This window comes from Anabrus simplex, chromosome 1 (genome assembly GCF_040414725.1).
Source record: "Anabrus simplex isolate iqAnaSimp1 chromosome 1, ASM4041472v1, whole genome shotgun sequence".
Classification (NCBI taxonomy): Eukaryota; Metazoa; Arthropoda; class Insecta; order Orthoptera; family Tettigoniidae; genus Anabrus; species Anabrus simplex.
Window position 1 is genome coordinate 808,622,349 of NC_090265.1, and position 21,762 is coordinate 808,644,110.

The 21,762-nt window shown below is 39.9% G+C and overlaps 1 protein-coding gene across 2 annotated transcripts in view; it reads right to left on the reverse strand.

The window, feature by feature from the left end:
* Positions 1–729: 729 nt before the first annotated feature.
* LOC136857041 (uncharacterized) overlaps positions 730–21,762 on the reverse strand; it is a 140,334-nt gene continuing 119,301 nt past the window's right edge. The window contains exon 5 of one of the 2 annotated variants that reach the window (XM_068225231.1): positions 730–1,156. The gene's annotated coding sequence lies outside the window, so the exon portion shown is untranslated. Of the gene's footprint in view, positions 1,157–9,883; positions 10,518–21,762 lie in introns of those variants that run through there. The other variant, XM_068225232.1, reaches the window with a different exon arrangement.

The window sequence follows — 21,762 nt, forward strand, 5'->3', positions numbered from 1 at the left end:
TTTTGTATTGAATTAGGTGGAAACATTTAATTTTTCCTTTGTAAAAGAAAAAACAGCATAGAACAAACACTATGGAACTAATGCTGGAAAAACAAAAGCTGGTGATATCTGTATTATGGTCTGGGGGTGTGTTTTTGTGGCATTCTCTGTGACAACTCAACCACGTGAAAGGCACTCTTGAGCAATTCAGTCATGAATCAATAGTTGCAGATCACATACATACATACATGCTGATTCCATCTTCCGGCAAGGAAATGCGGCATGTCAAACTGGTAGAAATGTCCGACTGTGATTGAAAGAGCACAAACAAGACTTCTGCGGCTCCTCTAATTCATCACACTGAACCAACTGAACATCTGTGAGACCACCTCGACCCAAGTGGATACTCCACCATGCACCCTCCAGCAGTAAGCAGCCTAGCTCCAGAAATCTGTGACAACCTACTACCATCTTACTGGTCTATCTTATCCTGTATAGCTGCTGTCTGTGCTGAACATGGTGGTTACTTTGGATATTACAGGTTGTCATAATAATGTTACTTGAGTGTGTAGTACAGAGAGTTGGTAACAATGGGCAAAAGTCACGTTCCACAGATAAGTGAGAATTCAACTATCTATCTTACCTTATCTTCATATTAATCACAAGAGACAGTTCCTTAAAATACTGGCAAGAAGACGACATCTGGTTCAAGTCCCATTTCAGATACAAGGGCATTGGAATAAATTGTAGTTACTTTACAAAAGTTTCATATTTATTATATTCACATATTTACAAAGGTGCTTCACAGTTTACAAATAAGCCACTGAGTATGTACTTCAACTACATGCCAAGTAAATTAATCCTATGATTAATTTTGAAGAAATACTTGGACAGCATAAGCCAATTTTACGATTTATTTTCTTAGAGAAGACACAATAAGATACATTAAAAATATACACATTATAAAACGAAATCCTCATTTAGAGTACCTATTCACAAGTACAAAATGTTCCATGCTAGGCAAACACTAAATGGGGTTCCATTATATTCAGCTTCATAACATTCAAATAACAAATGATACAAATGTCCAGCATCACGTTACACGTCCACAACAAAGAGTTAAAAAATAAAAGGAAGCAGGAGAGGAAGAATGAACTTCATATTTCTCAGTCTTAACCTGGAAGTACATACAAAGAAACTGAATTAATCTCACAGAACATTCACTACATCACAATAACATACATTAATGGGCCAGGTACACTTTTAAGGATAAAAAAGTTTGTTCTATTCATTTTTTCTTTATAGAATATAATTTTCTCTTTTATCTGGGAGAAAAACATCTACACTACTTCAAATGATAAATTTGTGAATATCCATGGATGTTATGTTACGTCCCACTCTTGTTATCGTTTGTAATTCATTTTCAGTATTTTTTATACATAACTGAAAAAATAATGAAAATATTTGCAAAATATTATCTTATTATGAGACATGTCTTTTTAAGTAAGAACTGAACATTTTTTTCATAGAAACACATTATTTTGAATACATTTTCTTTTCTTTGGATTCTACACACAATAAACTAATTCTCCACATATTCACCATGAACATTACAGCACTAGTCATAATGGGGCACCAATTTTTGTATACCTTTGTCACAGAACGATGATGCTTGTGGATGAAAGGCACTCAAAGGAGAGAGAATGACGAAACTGTATACAGCCGATCCTCACGAAAGTTTGCCTCAACCGTACACACCAAATCATATGTGACGACAGAAGGTCAGCCGCTCCGCAGGATGCCGCGCATACGTTGACGACTTCTAAATAATTAAACATTGCTTCATAATGGTTATGAATGTGTGTTAAGCATGACAAATTTTCTTCAAGAAGCTTTTGTAGTTGTTGAGCTATAAAAAGTTTAATTTTACTACATTTAAACTAGTGAAAGGTGTACCTCTCCTCTTCAATGCAAGAAACTGGAAAGGAAGGTGGGAATGTACCGAATGGATAAACAAAATGACAGAAGGGTTAAACATGCAATCTATTACGAATTCCCCTCCTCCCTCCACCATCTCCAATAAATACAGATGCCTGCTGAACTGATGAAACTATGAAGCAGAAGTCACTCAGAACTGAAAATAAACAGATACGGAAAAACTTGAATTGATGACGAGAGAGACAGGTTATAAAGATGGCTGTGGATGAAGATTTAGAGATTTTCCTTGTTCTTTTATGCTTCCATGTTTATCCTGGTCATTTCATATTCTCCTCCTCCCATTGTGACTACTCCTCAACTCCAAAAAGGTATCCTTCACTCCCTGCTTTACGTCTTCCATTCTAATTCATTAACCAATTACATACCTGCCAACTTTACAAAACCAAAAATCAGGAGATTTTAATTTGAAAATCAGGAAAAATCATGAGAAATCAGGAGATACAATTGGTCAAAATTGCTTATTCTACATGTCTTGCGCTATACAGTACTACGATATATTTACAACACTTATTGTCTCAAAGCCCGACTGTTGCTGTACGAGGTTACAAGGCTAAAAATTACACATCTCTATTCCCTCAGAGGAAGTATGTGAGTGAGATGATCAGTCTCCGATAAGCCTACCGAAAATAGTATGAACTCATGCTCCACATGTGTGAATCCGTCATGCACTTAGATGCCATTACTTAGCAAATGCATAGATTAATATATTGCATCAAGCGCCCGCGTGATTATGCGAAGATCAAATAACTAGCTGATGTACCCTCCTTCGTTATGGAATTCTCAGAAAGACTGTCCTTATAGTTTTCCCAACTGAAGGCAACATGTCATTACAATGATGCCAGTATGAATGTCACGATTAAAAGCAATGCTTTCATAAGAAATATTCGATAAAATGAAAACAGAACATTTTCTCACTTTTAGCGAAAAGTACTACGGTGTCAATCTAACAGTTCAAAGTTTCAGAGCTAGAACGACCAGGCTGCAGACAGCTGTGAACACTCCTGTGTAATTATTCCGTTTAAGTGTGCACATTGCTCATTCAAATCACTACCTCAGAGTAGGGATCGAATAGGTGGAATACTATGATGATCCAGTGTGTTACGTACCAGTAGTATCAGAAAATTTATGAACCACAAGAATGCCATGCTAAAGAAAGAGATCTAACTCCCCACTCCCCAACTTCTTCCCGCCAATATTCAGGCAGGCTGTTATTGTCGAAATGCAGCAGTAATTCCATCTATCGTAGATAAATGGCAGCAGAATACACAAAGCACATCACAACAACAATGGTCAATGTAATGTTATTGTTGATCAATTTTATGGGCTTTCTATATTGGAGGCCTTCACTTTAGTTTTCTTCCGAATCTGTGATATTACAGCATCTAATGTAAAGTGATTCGTCCTTTCTTTCATGACTCCCTCTTGTGTTATTATTCAAGCGATCGTTCCTTCACGACTTTTTCCTCAATCTTATACTCATCTTCAAAATTTAATCACCATCACCACCAATATTATTATAGTCGGAACAGTAAAATTGAATAAGCAAATTATCACAAAAATAATTTATTCTTATCACCACCTATTCAATACAAGCCACGTGCTAGGTGGATGAAATCTACATAATACTCTATACACTTCTCAGAGACATGCTTTTTTTTGCTAGGGGTTTTACGTCGCACCGACACAGACAGGTCTTATGGCGATGATGATATAGGAGTTGGAAGGAAGCGGATTAATGTATAACATACTTTTCATTGTAATCCATGTATGAATAGATAATGTTTCAGACATTTGACCTTAAGGTTACCTACAGGCTGATGATGCCCTTAACAAGGGGCGAAACATGTCCCTGAGAAGTGTATATAGTATTATGTAAATTTCATCCACGTAGCATGTGGATTGTATTGAACAGGTAGTGATAATAGAATAAATTATTTTTGTGATAATTTGCTTAAGTCAGTTTCAATACAAATCATTCATGAGAACTGTCTCTTGCAAAACTGAATAAGACATAAATAATCGGAAATTGCATTCTCTGTAACTTTTGTTATGTAGTACTTTTCAATATGACCACTAAGATAGGTAATTAAAAATTAAATTTTTGGCACCTTCCCCTAAACTACCATTTTGAACAGAGTGAATAAAATTATTTATAGCATAGACTGTAGTTCCTTATTCCCTGACTTTAAATAAAATTCTGTTCGCCATTTTCTCATACCTCGGCGTTGATATGGACTTAGAAAGAAAAAATAATTAAAAAAAAAAAAAAATCCAAACTCATGAATATGTCTTATCATAGCTGGTACAGTAAAAATTTATCATACATAAATGATAGGAAATTTAATAATATATAACTTTAGTTATGTAGTATTTATCGCTAGGGGCAATAATAACAAATGTTCGAGAATTAAATTTTATGCCTTCCCCTAAACTACCATTTCACTCAGCGTGAATAAAATTATTTATGGCCTAGATTGTAGCGACTTATTCTCCGACGTTATATACCGATTTTCATTAAATTCTCTTCAGCCGTTTTCTCGTGATGAGCCTGTGTACGTACATACATACAGATAGAAATTACAGAAAATTAAAACGGGCATTTCCCCTTGTTACTATGGTCACGACCGGCACGGAAATATCATTCTTTTTAAATTCTGAGCAATGTACAGGCAAAACTGTTATTTTATTTATATTGAGATAAATTAAAATTAGTCAGAGTTGTCTCCAAATGGCTCATAAAATCTCTAGAAAAGTCACTACAGTAGTCGTTATCATTGAAATTATGTCACTAAATTACTAAGAAAGCGACTAGTCTCTAGAATCGACCAAAGAGAATAGAATAGACTAGACTGATGTGAACGAACACGAACATAGCACGCGAGAACGAGAGATTGACACGTTTCAATAAACATAGTTCGTTTGAAAGCAGCCAATGGGCGAAGGACTTCCGGCCACTGGCGCAAAAAAGCTGAAATGGCGGGATTTGAAAACAAATGTTTGAAATTCACTGAAAAATAAGCTAAAATCGGGAGAAAAGATAGAATAATCGGGAGGCGGGAAAAACTGTCGAAAATCGGGAGTCTCCCGCCTAAATCGGGAAAGATAGCAGGTATGCAATTATAGAATTGTTATTAATAAGGCAATTAGCATCGTCGTAGTCATCATCATGATCATTATCAACCCCAATTAGGCAATTATTATGGTTAATTATAAATATATTACACCTACTATCACTATAGCTACCTCTGTGGATCAGTGATAGAGCGTCAGCTTCTTGATCCCAAGGCAGCTGGTTCAAACCCGGCAGAGGTAGTCTGATTTTTGAAGGGCAGAAAAAAGTCCATTCAACACTTCATGTCGTATGATATTGGCATGTAAAAGATATCTGGTAACATCATTTCATTAACCCTTATAGTCCTGTACTAGTCGTATTTTTTTCTTCAAAAGAGCTGTGTATTTACAATGAAGGCATAATGAAGATGCAAAGTCTAACTCACAACATTATGAATAGATACACACTATAAGCAATAAACATGTACTTAAAAAGACAGTTTGCCCCTGTCCTACTTATATTTGTTCTCTGTGTGGTACTTCTCGAAGCAAATTTCAGGATGAAGCCCAGGTTTCTTGTTGCAGGTGTTACAAAAATACACTGTTTACCTTCTCTCCCCCTTTTTCTTCCTACTGCTGCACAATGCACCATCTGTGGTTTAGGATCCATGCCCATATTGAGTACTACACCGAGAAAAGCCCTAATTTCTGCGACTGTCACATCAGTCCAATTAGCCCAGATGCTCCTCTCCCTCAATGATGTATTCAATTTGTTGGACCAAATATTTTGCAAAAATAATGTAAAAATTCAACGGGAGCAGATGGTTTCTTACCGGCAGGAGGTGAAAAAACACTAATGAAAGTGTGTGGTTTCTTTACCAAGTTCGGATCAGCTGGGCGATAAACTCTCCAACCATTGTCTGGTTCACTACTATTTGTATCGCTTTCATCTACTTCCGTTTCACTAGAATTGTCATCATCACTCTCAGAAACATAGAACTCATTGTCCATAACTGATAATTTGTCATCACTGCTGTCAATTTCATCTAAAAAACTAGCTATATAAGACGAAGTAGGACTACCCAGTCTGCGCGCTGCCATTTTCACAGCTGACTAATGTAAACAACAGCTCGTTCTTTATTTACCTGTAAAACTCGTACATCAAAGTTTTAATGCATTCCTAAAGGTTCTATACAATAACACAATAGATAGCAGCAGCACGCATAATTGCTTCACACATATATATACGTTGCATTACCTGTGGAAACAGCTGGCGAGTATATTCTGACAAACGTCCAGAACAGGAAACTAGGATGTCGGGAAATGCCCGACAATCGCCCGCTGAGGGTTAAAACTCAGCCATAAACGCTTAAGAGAAATTTGGTACTCTGCCAAGCCTACAGAAGAACGGAACATCAAAACTGACAAACAGACAGCCAGATGGTGTCAAATTAAAATGTATGATGATGATGATGATGATGATGATGCTTGTTTAAAGGGGCCTAACATCTAGGTCACCAGCCCCTAATGGTACGAAATGAGACTAAATGTAATGAAAATTAAAAGTACAAAATTCATCAACTGAACACAATTCAAAACGTGTTGATGAAGAATGAATGGATGAATATGAATATGAATACAATACTGAAAGTTAAAAATAATTCCAAAATCGATCCTCTGACTAGATTTCAAATAAGACGACAATGAACAATGAATATGACCTTAAAACAATCAGTGGATCCGACTGCAATGCCCAACCTTCCAAGAAACTATCTTAAAACAATAGTATTACTAACCAAGGGACTGCTTCCAAAGCACAATCCTGAATCGATGATGCTTGTTGTCTAAAGGGGTCCAAAATCCAGGTCAGTGGCCCCTCATAATGGTACTTATCCCTAGTAAAGTAGAACCATGGCATTTCTCATGTTTCAGTACACACATTATGGTACTACTCACAAGTATTGTACGCCGCAAAGGTAACACAGATCTATGGCATTTCTCACATAATGGTGCCACTCATAGGCAACACAAACCCATGGTTTTCCTCACATAGGTGTATTAATCACGGGCACCAGTATTCCCGCAGTGCTCCTCACACAGTGGGTACTTATCACAGGCAATGCTGACCCACAGTGTCACTCACTTAATGGTACTAACCTCAGGCAATGCCCAAACCCCTGGTGCTTCTGATATAATGGTAGTAATCACAGGCAACATAAGCCTGTAAACTGTAAGTGTAAACCCACAGTGAACCACTCTCTGCTGCTACTAATCACAAACCTATTGTGTACCTAACATAGTGGTACTTTTTGCAAGTAAACCCGACCCACAGTGTTCCCCGCGTGATGGCGCTATTCACAAGTAGTTTCATGGTTTTAATTCAATCATCCCTTGGTAGTCCCTTTTAGTTGCCTCTTACAACAGGCAGGGGATACCGTGGGTGTATTCTTCGTCTACGTTCCCCACTCACAGGCGGTATTTTAAAATGTATGCACATGATAGCTGAAGCCATATTATTATTATTATTATTATTATTATTATTATTATTATTACTTCATTTTATCATCAACGTCGTCATCATCAATACCACCTAGCTTATTTTCAGCGACAGGTGACTTAATATTTTTCTACTGTGTATAGTACTATAAATACTAAATATGTGTAAATGCTGATTAAGTGTAACTTTGCCAGAATAAATCATTGATCTAGCTTATCTACTTTCTGTAGCTTCATCTAACTGCCTTCATCTGTCATTGCATTTATCCACTCTATATATTCCTATCCTCATTCCTAGGTTTCTGTCTTTGATGATCTTTTTTGACATCTGTTTGTTCTTTTACCATTAAATATATTCCTTATATTAAAATAAAAATACTACAGTCTCATGCAAATTAATCAGAACAAGGTTTCTTTCTTATAAATTTTCTCAATCATTGGCAACAGTGCACAATACATTGCTTATTCTTAGATCCTGTGCATTGCTCACTGACTGAGTATTGCTCTGTGTGACTATTGCTTTAGGCTAAAAGTGCATATTTTTTTATGTGTTGATCTTTTTTATACCCGTGTCCAAAAGTTAAGCATAAGTTACGAGTAAGCAGGGCGACAGGAAATAGACCGCAAATCACACGACATATGCACCTACCAACCTTACGTGTTCGCTCTGTATAGGAAAGGAGTGTTCCCTACTTTGACTGGCGGCGTAACCGCAAGGTAACACAGCAAGTGCCTGCGCCCCGTATTTCCTCGGTCGTGTTTTCCCTGTTATAGTGTGCGGAGTGTAGCCTTGTGGTGAACGTGACAACATAATGGTCCAACGACACCATTTAGACCCCGTTTTGTAGGTTAGAATACTTGGCCACCTGGAAGCAGGCCAGACACAGACCGAAGTCGCTGTATCCCTGAATGCGCCACAAAGTGTCATTTCCAGACTTTGGAGACAATTTTGAGACACAGGAGATGTTAGTCGTAGGCCGGTACCAGGTGTCAACCAAGGGTAACCACCCCACAGCAGGACCAATATCTGGCCTTAACCACCCGACGAAATCGGAGTGCACCTGCAAGACAATTGTCGGCGGAGCTTGCAGCCATCTCAGGGGTTGCCGTTTCCCAGCAAACTGTGTACCGGAGGCTCAGAATAGCAGGGCTGTTTGCCCGACGTCCAGCGGTGTGCGTCCTGCTCACTCCAGCATAGAGACGGGCCCCTTTACTGTGGAGCCGTCAACATTGAAATTGGACCATGAACGAATGGAGACATGTGTTCTTCACAGATGAATCCCGCTTCAGTTTGTAGAATGATTCCCGTCGCACATTAATCTGGAGAGAACCGGGTAGCCGATACAACCACAGGAATATCGTGAAACGGGACCAGTATGGTGGTGGTGGCGTCATGGTGTGGGGCGGCATCATGTTGAATGGCCGTACAGGCCTGCACATTTTCATGGGTGGTCTGAGAAACACTGTTAACGCTAGGAGATACAGGGATGAGGTACCGAGACCACATGTTCGACTCTTCAGAGGTGCAGTTGGTCCAGACTTCTCTTAATGGACGATAATGCCCGACTGCACCGCGCTGCTCTGGTGGATGAATTTCTGGCTGGGGAAGACATTCACTGCACGGATTGGCCAGTGAGGTCTGCAGATCTGAATTCTATAGAACGTGCCTGGGATGCATTGGGGAGGTGAATTGCATCCCGTCAGCCTCCACCAAGGACCATCCAAGACCTTCGCATTGCCCTTTCGGAGGAATGGGATCGACTGCCACAAGAGCTCTTGGACCATCCGATAGAGAGCATGCCACGTCGCTGCAAAGAATGTGTGGCCGTTAGGGGTAACCATACACCCTATTAACAGCATATTTTGTTGTGGAAGACATTTTGTTAGTTGTCAAAGGTGTATCTTAGCTATCAGAACCTTTCTGACACTGCTTTTTTTTTTTTGCAATTGACAGATAGGTCTTATGGCGACAATGGGATAGGAAAGGCCTAGGAGTGGGAAGGAAGTGGCCATGGCCAGTACAGCCCCAACACTTGCCTGGTGTGAAAATGGGAAACCACAGAAAACCACCTTCAGGGCTGCCAACAGTGGGATTCAAACCCACTAGGTCCCGGATGCAAGCTCACAGCTGCGGGCCCCTAACCCCATGGCCAACTTGCCCGGTGACTATTTTTTGGCAAGTTGTATGACATACGGTGTGTGAGTCAGCTTATGTTTGTTCAGTAATCAGTCTTGACATTCCTATCAGGCAGTATGGCCTCGTTTAGTGATTATGCTTAACTTTTGGATACTGGTATAGAAATATGACATTACTTCGTGAGATTTGTAACATCTATCTTCAATAGATATGATTCCTAGGAAGCATTCATTTGTAGCATTTTTACAGAATGTTACTATAATTCCAAGAGAGATAGCTACCAAACTCTGTGTCAGTGTAGGCATTACAATGTGCCTTTGGCCAAGGCGTAGCAAGCCTGCCTCTTACCGGGAGACCTCAGTTCGATTCCCAGCCAGACCAGGTTTTTTAAAAATCTGGGTCTGAGGGCTGGTTCGAGGTCAACTAAGCTTACATGAAAACAATTGAGGAACTATCTGATGGTGGGATAGTGACATTGGTCTAGAAAGCTAAGAGATGATTCGTCACACTGACCATGCACCAGCTTATAAACTGCAGGCTTTCGGGCTGACCAGTGATCCCTTGGTAGGCCAAGGACCATCCGGGCTCTAGTGCCATAGGGTTTGGTTTAAGGGCACTGTGAACTGAATTATTCAGTGACACAGACAGACAGGTTCAATTTTACCCCGGCTCGTCACCCAAGAAACTGTCGCAGGAAAAAGATAACTATGCTAACTGAAGACCAATCTCTCCTCTGAAGAACCAAATTCAACTCAAGGCTCACTGCTGTGGACTTGACATGTGAACTGGGTAACAGGGAAGCGAATCTGCATGTGACCAATGTTCGTTGTAGACGTCTAGCAGGAGGAAGCATAGCCTGCAAACATAGAACAGAATGATTTCTAGCAAGAGAAATGCACAAGAAATATCTCTTGTGGGCAAGTAGTCATCAGGTTTGGACAATAGAACACTGGAAGAAAGTCATATTGAAGGAGCAGGGGCACAAGGTTTAAAGTGTGTTCTGGGCGAAGAATGAAATAAAAGAATTTATTAATCTTTTGTAAAGAAAGAAGCCATTTTTTTCAATATCGACTTAGTTAATATAATTTAAAGCAGTGGTGGCCAGGAATGTCGCACCTGTGCAGTACACTGATATGCTGTGCGATGAGCTGGCCGCATATTAAGGTTACCACCCTTCCGGAACGGCTCCTCCCAGCGTGACTGACTCGACTAACAATTCGAGTGGGGATTACTGCTCTCCCTTTCCACTGGTTAACAACACTATGACACCCCAGCCTTCTAGACATAGCAGTCATCCTTTCTGAGTCCGAAACTTTCACAATGCACAATATTTTATTATTTAATTGTGGCTTATATGTCATATACAATAAATAAATACAAATCCATACGATATGTTCTTGTTTGAGTAAACCTGTGATAAAACATTTTATTTAACAAGATATCACATATGAAATACTATTGTACCATATTTTCTCTTAGTGGACAGCGTTATAGTTACGCTCGATAATAAATTTCTAGTGTCCGCCGACAGTACTATGGCAAAATAAGCATTTAGAATTGTTTCCCTTGGACACGAAAAAGATCTGCAATTCCCAGCCTGTTTTAAAGGATTACAAATTTTTGCTACTTCTTGTCTTTTTTTAAATGTGCTTTCCATAATGCAGTGCGCTTGCAATAGCAGTTGAAACGAACCACCGTCCTGAACCGTGTATGCTATGTTCCCTAACACAGTAAAACTTGCTCAAAGCGGAATTGCACGGGCCCAAGTTTCTTTTCCGAATTAGACAAGTTCAATTAAAAATAGGAGAGGATTTCCACCGATCAATACTTATTTATTGCATATATTAAGCTACAGGACCGGTTTTGACCTCATATACAAGGTCATCTTCAGCTGAACCATACATACATATTTATATAATGAAGCTTTGATTAAGATTGTGTTGTTAAAGGAATGCTATATGATGATGTACATTTAGTCAATACAAATGGGGCATGTCTTAGCGTGAACTGGCGTATATGTCATTACATGCCCCATTTGTATTGACTAAATATACATCATCATCATATAGCATTCCTTTAACAACACAATCTTAATCAAAGCTTCATTATATAAATATGTATGTATGGTTCAGCTGAAGATGACCTTGTATATGAGGTGGAAACCGGTCCTGTAGCTTAATATATGCAATAAATAAGTATTGATTGGTGGAAATCCTCTCCTATTTTTAATTGTGCAATTCGTCAATACGGAAATGAAGATTATAGATTACGATTAGACAAGTTCCTCAATTGAACAAAATTATACAAAAAAATTCACAAATTACTTACCCCTGATCAATTATTCTAGTTTTGGTGATGCAAATCTCAGTAGGTATCACAATATCTTGATGTACGGTAGGTTTCTATTACTCTCACATAGGCCTGCACTGTAACACACTCAACATATTATCTACAGTACGTACTGTATGTACCGTACTTAATGAAAACCGGACAATTTCTGCCTTATTCCACATGTTTAATAGACAAACTACAGTATACATATACTGTAACACATACTGTATAACACAATTTCTGCCTTATTCCGCATGTTTAATTAACAAACTACAGTATGCATATAACACATTACACACAATACTATATTTGTCAAATTATTCCTTCTTCCACATGTCTAACAAAGAAACCTGTTTCACCTTCCTTAATGGGATGTCTTTCTCAATGCAGTCTTTAGCGCTGTACAGTAGTTCAAGAAGTTGCAGAGTGACTCGACAGCAAATTTCATAATGTCCCTGACATAATCAATAGCTTGTCCATGAGTGCATATTTTTTCCTGACTTTCTCTTTCCTCCTCCTCTTCCTGGTCTTCGTCCCTTGGATTATCATCATCTTCATTCTCTGTACGGGGGATGTTCAGAAGCTGTACAGCAGACTGAAAACTGTAGTGAGTAGCAAGCTGGGCATCGCTGCGAATGTATTCATCTACATTACATGCGAAATTCTGTTGTTGGCTCAGCGTAGATATCAGTGCAGCGTTTTTAGTCACTCCCTCAGGTGCGCTGGTGTCATCATTTTCTGCAAATCCTGCTTTTTCAAAACACTTTACAACTGTTTGAGGTTGGATCTGCTTCATATTCAAACTGATCCAGTTGACAGCATCCAGTATGGAAACTGAGCATGCAAGGGAGTAGGTGTTGTCAGCTGTATCAACATTCTTGATCAGTGACTGCACCAATAAATGCCTGTAGTGAGATTTAAAGGTGTAAATCACTCCTTGGTCCACAGGTTGAACAATGCTGGTTGTGTTAGGTGGAAACCAAGTGAGCTTGACATTGGAAAGCAACACATGTGGGTGACAAGTGGCATTGTCGAGAAAAAGAATAACTTTGCGATTTTCCTTCTTCATCCTACAGTTAAATTCGTTCAGTCATTCTTCCATTAGAGCACGGGTCATTCAGGCTTTCCCATGGCTCCTCCAAGTTACCGGAAGCTTGCACAAGTCCAAGTTTTCAAAACACCTTGGTTTTGCTGACTTTCCGATTACCAAGGACTTTTCCATTTCCCCCTCCATGTTACCGTACAACAGTACTGTCTTTCGACATTTTACCCCCACCACACTTTTCCCCACGTAGCGCAAGTGACTTTGAAGGCAAGGCTCAAAGAACAATCCTGTTTCATCGGCGCTGAAAATATCTTGAGGTTCATAGCCAGAAATTAAATTTTGCACCTTCGATTTCCACTCGGCTACTACATTTCCATCCATGTCTTTGGACTTGCCACAGACTTCATTCCATACGATATTGTCATGTTTTGAAACTCCCCAGCCACACAGTTGATGCTTTTAAGGCGGTGTTGCCAAGAGATATGGCAATGGCACGAGCCTCATTCTGTACAATAGGTCCACTAACAGGAAGGTTTCTCGAACGGGCACTGACGAACCATTTCCAAACTAAATCACTGATTTCTTCATTGCCTTTTACCTTATATTTCCTCTTCATTTGTCCATACCCCTCCATCCACATACCTGCCAACTTTACAAAACCAAAAATCAGGAGATATAATTGGTCAAAACTGCTTATTCTACATGTCTTGTGCAATACAGGAGTACTATGGTATATATTATAACACTTATTGTCTCAAAGCCGACTGCTGCTATTCGAGGCTACAAGACTAAAAATTGCACATCACACTTCTCTCACAGCAAGTGTGTGAGTGAGATAATCGGTCTCTGATAAGCCTTCTGAAAATAGTATGAACTCACACTTTACACGTATGAATCAGTTATGCACTTAAGATGCCATTACTTAGCAAATGCATAGATTAATATACTGCATTACATCAAGCGCCCGCACGATTATGCAAAGCGCAGTGCTACTTTTATCAAGTAAAAAATTAAAATTCGCCAAATTGTCTCCAAATGGCTCCTGAAATCTCTAGAAAAGTGACTAGTCGCTATCATTGAAATTCTGTCACTAAATTACTAAAAAAATACTCCAAATCTAGCGACTAGTCTCTAGAATCAACTAGATCGATGTGAACGAACATGAACATCGCACATATTTGAGCGCATTTCTCGTATTAATAAACGTCGATATTTCATTTGAAAGCGGCCAATGAGTGAAGGACTTACGGCCACTGGCGTACAAAGCTGAAATGGCGAGATTTGAACACAATGTTTGAAGTTCACCAAAAGGTAAGCTAAAATCGGGAGAAATAATAGAATAATCGGGAGGCGGGTAAAACTGTGGAAAATCGGGAGTCTCCCGCCTAAATCGGGAAAGTTGGCAGGTATGCATCCACTGCCTAGCAACGTCGTCGTTATATTTTAAAGTCTCATAAACTTGAGTTCTTCCACATCTGAATCGCGACATGATTTCACGCACAGACTACTTTTCCTTTTCACTCGCTTCAATAACTTTCATTTTTTCATTCAGTATCAGCGATGTATATTTCCTAGCCATCACATCATCTCTACTGTCAGTGCTCCCCACCACATTACGCCTCTCTCTCCCCGAGAGCGAACATGCCTACCAAGCTCTTAACGTGTGCGAAGTCAGTGTGCGGTAACTGTACACACAGAGAACTGTGCAGCGCTTGGCCACTGCTGCTTTAAAGAATTCCAGTCTATCAAAAACATTAATTATAACACAACACTATAACATACCTCTAAAAAATACACAGTATTAAACAAAGAATGACATCCTCAGATTCTATCAAATCACCTTGAATCACATGCACATACGGACAATATTATTTATATTGCATAAACTTGTCAACAATTGTGAATTAGTTAAAAACAATTAGGAGCAAATAAGGATTGAAGTAGTCCATCACTGTCACTTTAGTAATTTCTTAGAGATATTTCTGTACTAATCCAAGCTGCTAATCGCCCTCCACTGTCAACAAAGGTGTTTGGACTGAAACCAGTCTCCCTGTTCTGGTCTAGGCAGCTAAGAGTAGGGGGGGGGGGGGGAGTGACGGGAGGGGGTGAGAGGGAAGTGCTGCTTCCTCATGTTATATTCTTTTGTGTAACAGGGAATAAACAAAAAAAAACACACATGCACGCACGCACGCACGCACGCACACACACACACAAAAATTCTAATTAACCAGTTATGAATGGCCACACTTACTAATTACAAGTCTATTCACAAGCCCTTCTTCCTTACGGCACAGCAGGAGGTTCAGCCCGTTCCTCTAGCTGGGGACGCTTAACCCTCACTTTCACTTACCCCAAGTCTAATCACCTCATACAGCAGCTGTGTGTAGACCGCTGGATCTGAACACAGGGCTACGGGCGACTGACTGTTCGTTGGTTCGACTCCACAGACAGTCCAGTAATTCACAGTCACATGCAGCGAACAACTAAACAGCTCAACAGTATTCAATAGCAGGACGATACTCACAACAGCAAACATTAACACAGGTCCATTTATCCTCGCACTCTGGTTTCTTTGCTGACTCACGGTGATCCCCAGTCCACAGAAGTACACAAGCACACAGTACTCTCAGGTAGTACACATCTTCCATTGTCGTCTTCAGCCCATCTACTCATTGGTCTCTCTGATACAACAGCTCCTCGTTCAGACCTTGGTGGGAATTTGGTGCCTTGAATTTCTTCGACGTAGTCTGGGGGTGGGGTTTCTTCCTACGAGGGGAGTGTGCTGGTTTTCCAGGAGGAAAAAACGCTGGCGTAGAGTCAGACCCTCCGGGTGGAGGGCGCGAGGCCCCATTTGTACGAGACGTGGTAGAACGCCTGGTAAGGGCGCTCATCTTCCCTGCTGTCGATTCTTGTTTATGGGCTGGGAGGCGATTTCCCAGCCCTGGTCGACGATGCAGCCTCCCCTAGCTTAGGCGCGGCTTTCGCCGACCTTGTGAGGGAAGGAGATGTTGTCTTCTTCCCCTGCTGTGCCGGCGTAGGTTTCTTAGCCGGCACAGGCTTTTTGGTGGTCGAAGGCTGGGGTGGGACCACCTTCGAGCTCGTTCTCTTTGCGGTGTTGCTCACAGGAGCAAGTGCCGCCTTGGGCGCACCGATCTTCATGGAAGGTGTTTCAAGGGAAAATGACGAACCTGGGAGAGACTGTGCTATCATCCTGACGTCTAATGTCTTGGCTGGGGCATTCAGAGAATTAAACTTACCGTGCGCTTCCTGGTAGGAAAGACCATCCAGGGTCTTGATCTCCTGGATCTTCGTCTCACTCAGTTTTTACAAATGGAGTACATTCATTTTTCCACCTATTCAATACAATCAATACCACGTTATGTGGTCAATTAGACACAGAAAATCTAAATATTATGGGACATGTTTCACCCTTCTTATTGGGCATCATCAGCCATATTAATTTAATCTTAAAACAAACACTGTTTAGAGGACAATGACACTTTATAATTTGTAAAAACTGAACTGTGATTTCTTATGATGTTAACTTTACAGAATAGTGGTTATGAAATATGCTGTTGGGACATAACATGTACAACACATGCTAAAATTATTGTAAACTAACTTAAAATCTTGTCTAAAAGAAAGTTTGTGTCAATATTAAGTTCTAAAAACGACACGCGTCTGGTAGTGAAGTGGATCCTCTTCATTATAAAAGTCAACATATATTTGCTGGGGCAGTTGTCAATGTAAGTTTTCAATAGACTAAAATGGTTGAAAACTTGAGGGTGAATCTTGCTTATAATCCGACTAAGAGAAAAGGCGAATGTTGTGATGTTATTCTCATTAAGTTGATTGGTCTAAAATATTATCTGATATAACCATTGCAAACAGACGTTGGTCGAAGCTGCTTTGAGACAAGTTTTTTCGGGTATTTGACAGGTTATGATTTTTTTTCATGTGAAAATGTAGTCCTTCTAGAAGACGTGGAACATTGATGAATAGAATGTGGTTATACTGCAATTTGAAGGAGAGTAAGAACGCACTTGTGGAAACGTCTTCACTGTTGATTTTGCGTGTGATACGTCGGACGTGGGTCACGCCACGGTGCTTAATGTCTTCCATGAATTCATCGTTAGTGTTCAGAACGAGATCACGGTGGAAAATAACTCCACAAACCAGATTCAAGGTTTTGTGCTCTTCCACTTTGACGGGGGATGTCGCCAAAGTGGTCGGACTTAAGCAACCAATCTACTTGGAGCGCAGTGCTTGTCTTCAGAAGCAAACCACCACTGCGCATTTTCTTCAGATCCTCCAGTTCACCGTATACACCTTCAGTGTGCGACTGAAAAGAATCGATTTTACCAGCTTGAAATCATGCCCATCGGTTCCGGTAGCAACCAAGAACCTAGAGAAGCTGGGTTGCCCCCCTTAGGGAATCAAAAGTTAAAGACTTGGGTAGCAAACTACCTGAGGAGGCAGGCGGAACTTGTTTCGACGTCATGCTCGAAATCATCCTCCTCGAATGCCACCCACTCCGATCAGAGGTCTCTGTAGCCGAACCAAGCAGCCAAGGCTATACCCACCTGGTCATAGCCGGTACTGCCCGGGGTCCGATGTTGGACGATCCCTAATACGGGAGGACTGAGGCAATGAGTACTAGGACTCCCTTCCTCCAGTCACCCGCAATAGCATGTACCCCATAGCGTGAACAGAGCACTAAATATACAGTAGATGAAAATAAATAAAAATAATTAATAAGAACATGTCCTTCTGGCATTCGGCTGTGCGGGGTCCAGTGCTGTCAGGCGGATACTACTGCCCGGGTACATGACACTCCCACCTGCTGCTTCCTGGGTGGTTACTGACATGGGCTTTCGAGCGTAGTCGCACATGTAGGAGGTCCATCTCCGAGCAGCACGCACGTAAAAAATTTAGAATAGGTCTACAATTAACCCTCAAAAAACAATAAAAAAATAAAGAGGGGACCATGGCCACATGACCCTTTTAGTCGCCTTCTACAACAGGCAGGGATTACCTGTGAATGTATTCAGCCCCTCCCATCCACAGGAGGTCCAACACATTGTACCAAACTGCAATCCATGTCCACCCCTAGGTCGCCCCTTTTAGTCGCCTCTTATGACAGGCAGGGAATACCGCGGGTGTATTCTACATGTGCATCCCCACTCGCAGGGGGGTAGTTTTAACATGTTCAATGCGGATCACGCGCTGGGCGCGTGACGCTGCTTTATAAGCACGCGCTTAGCGCGTCATGGGACGGTTGCTGGGAAATGTGAACCACAGGTTTTCCGCATGGTAAGAAAGGCTCTGATTGTCATCCATGTGCAAGTCCAATCAACTAGCAGATTCGTCCGTAGCCATATTTGCACATGCGTATTCCGTTTCCCGCGTATTTCCTCTCCAGAGTCATTGTCATAAGATTTATGGGATCTTTGAGTAGCAAGACCAATTCAATGCGAGGTAAGACACTACATTTTCTGTTTATTATTACTTCAAGAGAATTATGAGTGATTCCGCTTTTGAAATAAATAAATTCTATTACTGCAATATGTTCAGTAAAAGAATTGAACTTGTAATTGTCGTTTATTCCTGCATCATATTTATATGTAACTTGAAATAACGTGCAGTAATCATTTTTGACAGCGTCATGATGCTTATGTTGTCATTTTATTTTATTTTATTATTTTATTTCCATTTTTCTCAAATGGCCGACAATGTGGTTCCTTCAACGTCACAAGACCCACCCAATTAGCCAAAGTGTTTCATTTTTGTTTGTCAAATTCTGCAATAGAGAAGTGTAAATATGAATATATTTATGTCTGTAACATACTTTACACATTTGTTTGTATCCGCGGTAAATAATGCACAGTAATCTACCAATGCGCGTGATCCGTCTGGTGACCAGTATTACTTCTCGATTTCAATCACCGTGCGTGTCACGCACCAGGCGCGTGAGTGGTATAAATCCACGAGTTCAATAGGACTCGTCCTACCAACGTACAAAACTTCGATAATTACAACTTTTACAAATTTTGTTCAGGTTGGCGGGTATGTCATGCTCTGCTAATACGCAGTGAACGTGTTAATATTACTGTAACCATTCCTCACAGACAATTTTAACCTTTTTTTTTTTTTGACTGATTAGTTTAATCCACGCATGTTTTGTGTTATGTGCTTGTACATTGTTTTTTGGACTTTTTAATGCCTTGTATAATTTGTCAAGGATTAAAAATTTCATTTTTGATGATCCGTATTGAACTGAGTTGCTCCAGCGTTGCACACTACTAGCTACGCCTTACATACTGCCGCGCAAGATGAATATCCTTCACTTGTTTTTTCATCCCTTCCTTTTTTTCCAAGCTTTGCGTTAATTCTGGTTTTCTCTTATTTCAATAGGTCCTAAATGTTCCGCAATGGACTGAGACTTCCATCTATTCAAACCACCACGCGCAGTGTGTATTTACAATCTCAGAAGATATTCAATTGACATGTTCATATTAGTCCGTACTAATGGAAGACATATCTGTACTTTCTCTACTAAGAGTTAAATTCTACCCAATGACATATGTTCACTAGTTGAAGCAGTGTATAACTGAGTCACAACATAGATTGTAATACCTACAGAATTTACTAGACAGAATCACTTGTATACTATTTGTACTTCAACATTTTTGCATAAATTATTGTAATTACTTTAGGTACTTTTATCTAATGTGTACATTCATTGCTACATAACATTTTAACATCTGTAACATCCTCAGAACCATAGAACTTGGTCCAAGTCAACTATTAATCGTGGCACATATTATAATTGTTCATACAATTCATATCATTAGTTTTATACTGTTCATTAATAGAATATGTATTGTTTTAGGATAAATTTGACTAAAATGTGTATCTATTTGATTAAGGCTGATGATAACCCCGAGTAGGGTCGAAACTAGTTCCAAGCGGCCTAATGTAATGTAAATATATGCATTTGAAAAAGAATGTATTGAATAGGTGGAAAAATTTAATAAGAATAAATTATTGTATAATATGTGCCATTGGCTGATGATGACCCAAATCTGGAGTTGAAACTAGTACCATGTATAAACAACTTGTAATGTAACCCGCACTACAGAACATTTTGTATTGAAAAGGTGGAACCAAAAGAATATAATTAATTTTTAATGTAATTTCAGTTAAATACGGACCAATCAATATGAAATTTGTATCCCATAATAATGCAGATTACCAGGCAAAACGTAAAGCATACCTATACTTAGGCTTGAGAATCAAGATCGCCAAATTGGGCAAGGATATTGATTTTTTTAAGCAGTGTATTGCTCATAACCTAACACCCTATTTTCTCAAAGGTAACATCAAAAAACCTTCGCTTTTCGTCTCACACTTTCAAAACCCATTGTAAGACTAACAAAATTTGGTTAAAAATGAGATTAGATTTTTATATAAGAAAAAATCTTCCTTAAATCACAGGCTATATGAAACTCACCTAACAGCTAACTTACTCTCAGGCTCCCAATGGAATCTTTCTCAAACCCAAATAAACAATAGATTGTTTGATGCATTATCAAGGAAACAACTAATCTTAGAGAAGATATTGAACACACTAAAGAATAATTTGACACTCTGGAAGAGTCAGGTTAAAGAAACCAAAATAACTGCAAATATAATTGAACAATTCAATCCACCTGTTATTAATTTTAGGAATCTTTACATGAAGATGAAAACTCAATTTTAGCTTTTGGCCCAAAGCATAATTTTTTTTTTTTTTTGCTAGGGGCTTTACGTCGCACCGACACAGATAGGTCTTATGGCGACGATGGGATAGGAAAGGCCTAGGAGTTGGAAGGAAGCGGCCGTGGCCTTAATTAAGGTACAGCCCCAGCATTTGTCTGGTGTGAAAATGGGAAACCATGGAAAACCATCTTCAGGGCTGCCGATAGTGGGATTCGAACCTACTATCTCCCGGATGCAAGCTCACAGCCGCGCGCCTCTACGCGCATGGCCAACTCGCCCGGTCAAAGCATAATTGGCCTAATGTCAATACAAAATTTACAATCACTCGCGTAAATGAAAAACTTCTTTTCACGATGTTACCTGCCCAGAATCTTGCCGAATAATAGGGTAGCTAACTAACATGGTCATCGCTTTTATTAATTCATCCTTTAAGACGCCGTTGTATCCTCGATCGGGGCCATCGCTTGCATAGACCAATGCCTAGCCAAATTGACTGTGGCTCTATCATTTCATTGGATCAACACATCACATACCCGACGCTTACTTCAAACATACATTTACAGCTCCTCTAGCCTCTTGCCGGGCCTCCGAAATATTGTCCGTTGGTCTGGACGTTGGAGTTCTATTGTTTCCTTGTTCTGCGTTGTGTACAACATGTCAAAATTCCTCCTTCTAAACTTACCTGGCGAGCAAACAAACCCAAGCTCAAAGCTCCTTGCAGAAATTGCGACGTGCTGCTAAATGTGGATGTTCCCTGCCAGTTACTAATATTTAATAAAAATGAAATATTCTCTGTACATTCGAATAAATGACTAATTAACTAAATAAGCACTTCAGTAAGGGCTCATTACATGGTAATATTTTTGACTCCAGATCTGGGTCATCAGGCAATGGCACCAATTATACAAGGCATTCAAAAGTCCAAAAACGATGTACAAGCACTTAACATAAAACATGCCTGGAT